The sequence below is a fragment of the Arachis ipaensis genome, chromosome B05 (assembly GCF_000816755.2).
Source record: "Arachis ipaensis cultivar K30076 chromosome B05, Araip1.1, whole genome shotgun sequence".
Taxonomy (NCBI): Eukaryota; Viridiplantae; Streptophyta; class Magnoliopsida; order Fabales; family Fabaceae; genus Arachis; species Arachis ipaensis.
The window spans coordinates 93,461,468-93,466,835 of NC_029789.2; positions in this window are offsets into that span (position 1 = coordinate 93,461,468).

Here is a 5,368-nt window from a genome sequence, read left to right on the forward strand (position 1 = left end):
CTTTAATTCTCTATTAGAGACTTCAGCTTGCCCATTGGTTTGTGGATGATATGGAGTGGCCACCTTGTGGCGAATTTCATATCGAACCATGGCAGAGTAAAGCTGTTTATTGCAGAAGTGAGTGCCCCCATCACTGATTAGTACTCTAGGGACACCAAACCTGCTAAAGATATGTTTCTGGAGAAACTTCAGCACTGTTTTAGTATCATTGGTGGGTGTGGCAATGGCCTCATCCCATTTTGATACATAGTCAACTGCCACCAGAATATAAGTGTTTGAGTATGATGGCGGTGATGGTGTTTTTGCGGAAAAACTAATTTCCAAAACACACAAAACTAACCGGCAAGTATACCGGGTCGCATCAAGTAGTAAAACTCACGTGAGTGAGGTTGATCCCACAGGAATTGATGGATCAAGCAACTTTAGTGGGTGATTAGTTTAGTCAAGCTAACATTTGAGTGAGATTGGGTGAAATTGTAGCCAACAGAAAGTAAATGACAATGAATTTAAAGTTGCAGAGTGTAAATTGGCGAGTAACTTAAAGAGCAAGAAATGTAAATTGCAAGAATCTTAAATTGCAAGAAAAGTAAAATTGCATTAAATGTAAAGGGGAGTGGGTGCTGGAAATTAAAGAGAGCAATAGATCAAAGCTTAGAGAAAATTAAACTTGCAGGAAAAGTAAATCAGATCATGAACAGAAATGTAAAATGCAGAGCACTTGCAGAAGAATTAAATTGCTTGAAAGTAGATTGAATTCAGTGAGAACAGAAAGCAATGAGAATCAAAGATCAAAATCAAGTTCAATGTAAATTAGATTGTAAACTTGCAGCAAAGGAACTTGTAGTAGAAGAGAAATTAAAATTTCAGAAGAAGAAAACAGAGAGAATTCTCAAGTTAGGTGAGATTGAAACAGAATTTCTTCAATTCTCAACCCAAGATTCAAAACAAAAAGAAAAACTAAAGAGAGAGTTCTGTATTCCTAATGCTCCCTAGTGGAGCTAGCCTCCCTAATAAAATGAAACAGATGCCTATTCGCTGGCCTTGGTGTGCAGCGTTTGAGGTAAAGTTTGCCTCAAACGTGGTCGAAAACGCCAGTTCTGGAGGCTCAAACATATTCTCCACCCCATACTATTATACATTTTTGGAAAGCCCTGAATGTCTACTTTCTAATGCCGTTAAAAGCGCATCATTTGAAGCTCTACAGCTCGAGTTATACTCCGTCGAAGGTGCAGAGGTCAGTTGGCCTCACTGCAGGTTGCCACCATGTTCGTTTATGCACATTGCGGGGCAGTTTTCTCCCTTAGTTTTAGTGTCCACCATGCAGTGCCATATATGCTTGGAAAGCTCTTGATTCCTACTTTCCATTGCTTTTTGAATCACCTCATTTGGAGCTCTGTAGCTCAAGTTATTCTTGTTGGAAATATACCCCTTGTATGCATGTGTGGCGCCAACGTTTGCAAAAAAGCTTGAGGCAAACGTTGGCGCAAGCTTTTTCTCCCCTGGGTATGTTGGTGTGGTGCCAACGTTTGCCAAAAAGCTTGAGGTAAACGTTGGCGCAAGCTTTTGCTCCCTCCAGGGTGTAGTCAAGCTCCTCCAAAAGTTTGAGCTAAAGTTTGAGGCAAACTTTAGCTCAAGCTTTTTTCCTCTCTTGCTCTTTGTTTTGAGCCACGCTTTTCTTCCTTTGGGCCACGCTTCTCTTCCTTGATTTGGTCATGGGTCACGCTTTTAGAAGCGTGGCCTAAGCCTCCAAAGTGTGCTCCAACTTCAAAGTGTGCCCAAAATTCCTCTTTTCTTCTTTTTAGCTTATTTTGTGCTCTTTTTGCTTCTTTTTCTTCTTATTTCCTACAAAGTTTATCAAATCAAAAGATCAAAGAAATATACCATTTAAGCACCAAAGAGTGCAATATTTAAGCACTAATCATAAATTTCTTGTATGAAAAAGCATAGAAAAATATGACATGGTGACATGTCATCAGGTGGGAAGGGTCCCATGAAGTCAATTCCCCATACATCAAATACTTCAATTTCCAAGATTCCTTGTTGAGGCATGGCATAACCATGAGGAAGATTACCAGCTCTTTGGCAACTGTCACAGTTACGTACAAACTCTCGGAAATCTTTATAGAGTGTGGGCCAATAGAAGCCACATTGGAGGACCTTGGTGGCTGTTCGCTCACCTCCGAAATAGCCTCCATATTGAGATCCATGGCAATGCCAAAGGATCCTCTGTGCTTCTTCTCTAGGCACACACCTACAGATTATTCCGTCTGCACATCTCTTAAAGAGATAGGGTTCATCCCACAAGTAGTACTTTGCATCAGTAATTAATTTCTTTTTTTGTATCCTGTTGTACTCCTTGGGTATGAACCTTGCAGCTTTATAGTTTGCAATATCGGCAAACCATGGTGTTTTCTGAATGGCAAATAAATGCTCATCCGAAAAAGTCTCAGAGATCTCAAGAGAGGGGAGGGGCGTCCCTTCTACTGGCTCTATCCGGGACAGATGATCAGCCACTTGGTTTTCTGTCCCTTTTCTGTCTCTTATTTCTATATCAAACTCTTGCAGAAGCAACACCCATCTGATGAGCCTGGGTTTTGAATACTGCTTTGTGAGTAGATTTTTAAGAGCAGCATGATCAGTATACACAATCACTTTTGATCCTACTAAGTATGATCTGAACTTGTCAATGGCGTCAACCACTGCAAGTAATTCTTTTTCTGTGGTTGTGTAATTTTTCTGGGCATTATTTAGAACGCGACTAGCGTAATAAATGACGTGCAGAAGCTTGTCATGCCTCTGTCCCAACACTGTACCAATGGCGTGATCACTGGCATCACACATTAGCTCAAATGGTAATGTCCAGTCTGGTGCAGAAATAACTGGTGCTGTGACCAGCTTAGCTTTCAGCGTTTCAAACGCCTGCAGGCACTCTGTGTCAAACACAAATGGCGTGTCAGCAGCTAGCAGATTGCTTAGAGGTTTTGCAATTTTTGAAAAATCCTTTATGAACCTCCTATAGAATCCTGCGTGCCCCAGAAAGCTTCTGATTGCCTTAATATTGGCAGGTGGTGGTAATTTTTCAATTACCTCTATTTTTGCTTGATCCACCTCTATTCCCTTGTTTGAAATTTTATGCCCAAGAACAATCCCTTCAGTCACCATGAAGTGATATTTTTCCCAGTTTAAAACTAGGTTGGTTTCTTGGCATCTTTTCAGAACAAGTTTCAGGTGATCAAGACAGGAGCTGAATGAGTCTCCATATACTGAGAAGTCATCCATCTTGGTGCATTGACCTTCTAATATGCATGGTATCAGAAAACTCCCAGGGTCTTTGAGCTTCTCAGGAAAGCTTTTCAGAATGATTGCACTGCATTCTTCAGTGAGGAGAACTATTTCTGTTTCTCTCCAATCCTTTTTATGACTCAAGATCTCTTTCATGAACTTGGCATAAGAAGGTATTTGCTCAAGTGCTTCTGCAAATGGAATCTGTATTTCAAGAGTCCTGAGATAATCTGCAAAGCGAGCAAATTGCTTATCCTGCTCCTCTTTCCGGAGTTTTTGAGGATAAGGTATCTTGGCTTTATATTCTTCAACCTTAGTTGCTGTAGGTTTATTGCCTACAGAAGTGGTTGAAGAAGCCTTTTTAGAGGGGTTGCTTTCAGCATTTGTGTGTGTCTGATCCCTCACTGGCAATTGAGTGCCAGAGTTAGAGACTGGAGTGACGTTATATGCCAACTCCTTGTCTGTTCCTGGCGTCTGAACGCCAGAACTGTGCCCATTTTGGGCGTTCAGCGCCAGATCTTGCCCATTTTGGGCGTTCAACGCCAGATCCTTACCTATTTCTGGCGTTGAACGCCAGTCCTGCCTTGTTTCTGGCGTTGAACGCCAGTCCTGAGCATGGTCTGGGCGTTCAGCGCCAGCCTTCCACCAAATTTCTGGCGTTTTAGTTCCAGAATTACTTTTTCCTGGGCTCTTACTATCCTCAGGTGAATTTTGGGTGGTTTGCTCATTTCTTAGCTTTTTGCTGCCTTGAGGTGGGGTATTTACTGTTTTCCCACTTCTTAATTGAACTGCTTGGCATTCTTCTGTTATTTGCCTTGACAGCTGCTGCTTTGTTTGCTTAAACTGTTCGTCCATATGTATATTAGCCATCCTTGTCTCTTGTAGTCTATCTTTGAATTCGGCTAACTGCTTTGTTAGAAAGTCCAATTGCTGATTGAATTCAGCAGCTTGTTTTACAGGACTGAGTTCAGCAGTTGCTGTTTTAACCTCTTCTTTCATGGAAGGGTCACTGCTTAGGTACAGATGCTGATTCCTGGCAATTGTATCAATGAGTTCTTGAGCTTCTTCAATTGTCTTTCTCATGTGGATAGATCCACCAGCTGAGTAGTCCAAAGACATCTGAGCTCCTTCTACAAGCCCATAATAGAAGATGTCTAACTGAACCCACTCTGAAAACATTTCAGAGGGGCATTTTCGTAGCATCTCTCTGTATCTCTCCCAGGCATCATAAAGAGATTCATTATCTCCTTGTTTAAAGCCTTGGATGTCCAGCCTTAGCTGTGTCATCCGTTTTGGGGGAAAGTATTGATTCAGGAATTTTTCTGTCAGCTGTTTCCATGTCCTTATGCTGGCCTTAGGTTGGTTATTTAACCACCTCTTAGCTTGATCTTTCACAGCAAATGGAAACAGTAATAGTCTATAGACATCCTGATCTATTTCCTTATCATGTACTGTGTCAGCAATTTGTAAAAACTGTGCCAGAAACTCTGTAGGTTCTTCCTGTGGGAGACCAGAATACTGGCAATTTTGCTATACCATGATAATGAGCTGAGGATTCAACTCAAAGCTACTGACTCCAATGGAGGGTATGCAGATACTACTCCCATATGAAGCAGTAGAGGGGTTAGCATATGACCCCAGAGTCCTCCTGAACTGTTCAATTCCACTTAGATTCATGATGGAGAAAGGGAGATGATAAATTTTTTTTAACCAAGAACAATAATAAGAGACTCTAAACCAAAAAGAAAAATTTTCCTAATCTAAGAAACAAAATAAACCGTCAGTTGTTCAAACACGAACAATCCCCGGCAACGGCGCCAAAAACTTGGTGCACGAATTGTGAATCACACTTTTCACAACTCGTACCACTAACCAGCAAGTGCACTGGGTCGTCCAAGTAATACCTTACGTGAGTAAGGGTCGAATCCCACGGAGATTTTTGGTTTGAAGCAATCTATGGTTATCTTGCAATTCTTAGTCAGGAAGTCAATTATATTTATCAGTTGAATTGCGAATGAACAAGAGAGCATGGGTTAAAGGTTACTTGTTATGCAGTAATGGAGAATATGTTGGAGTTTTGGAGATC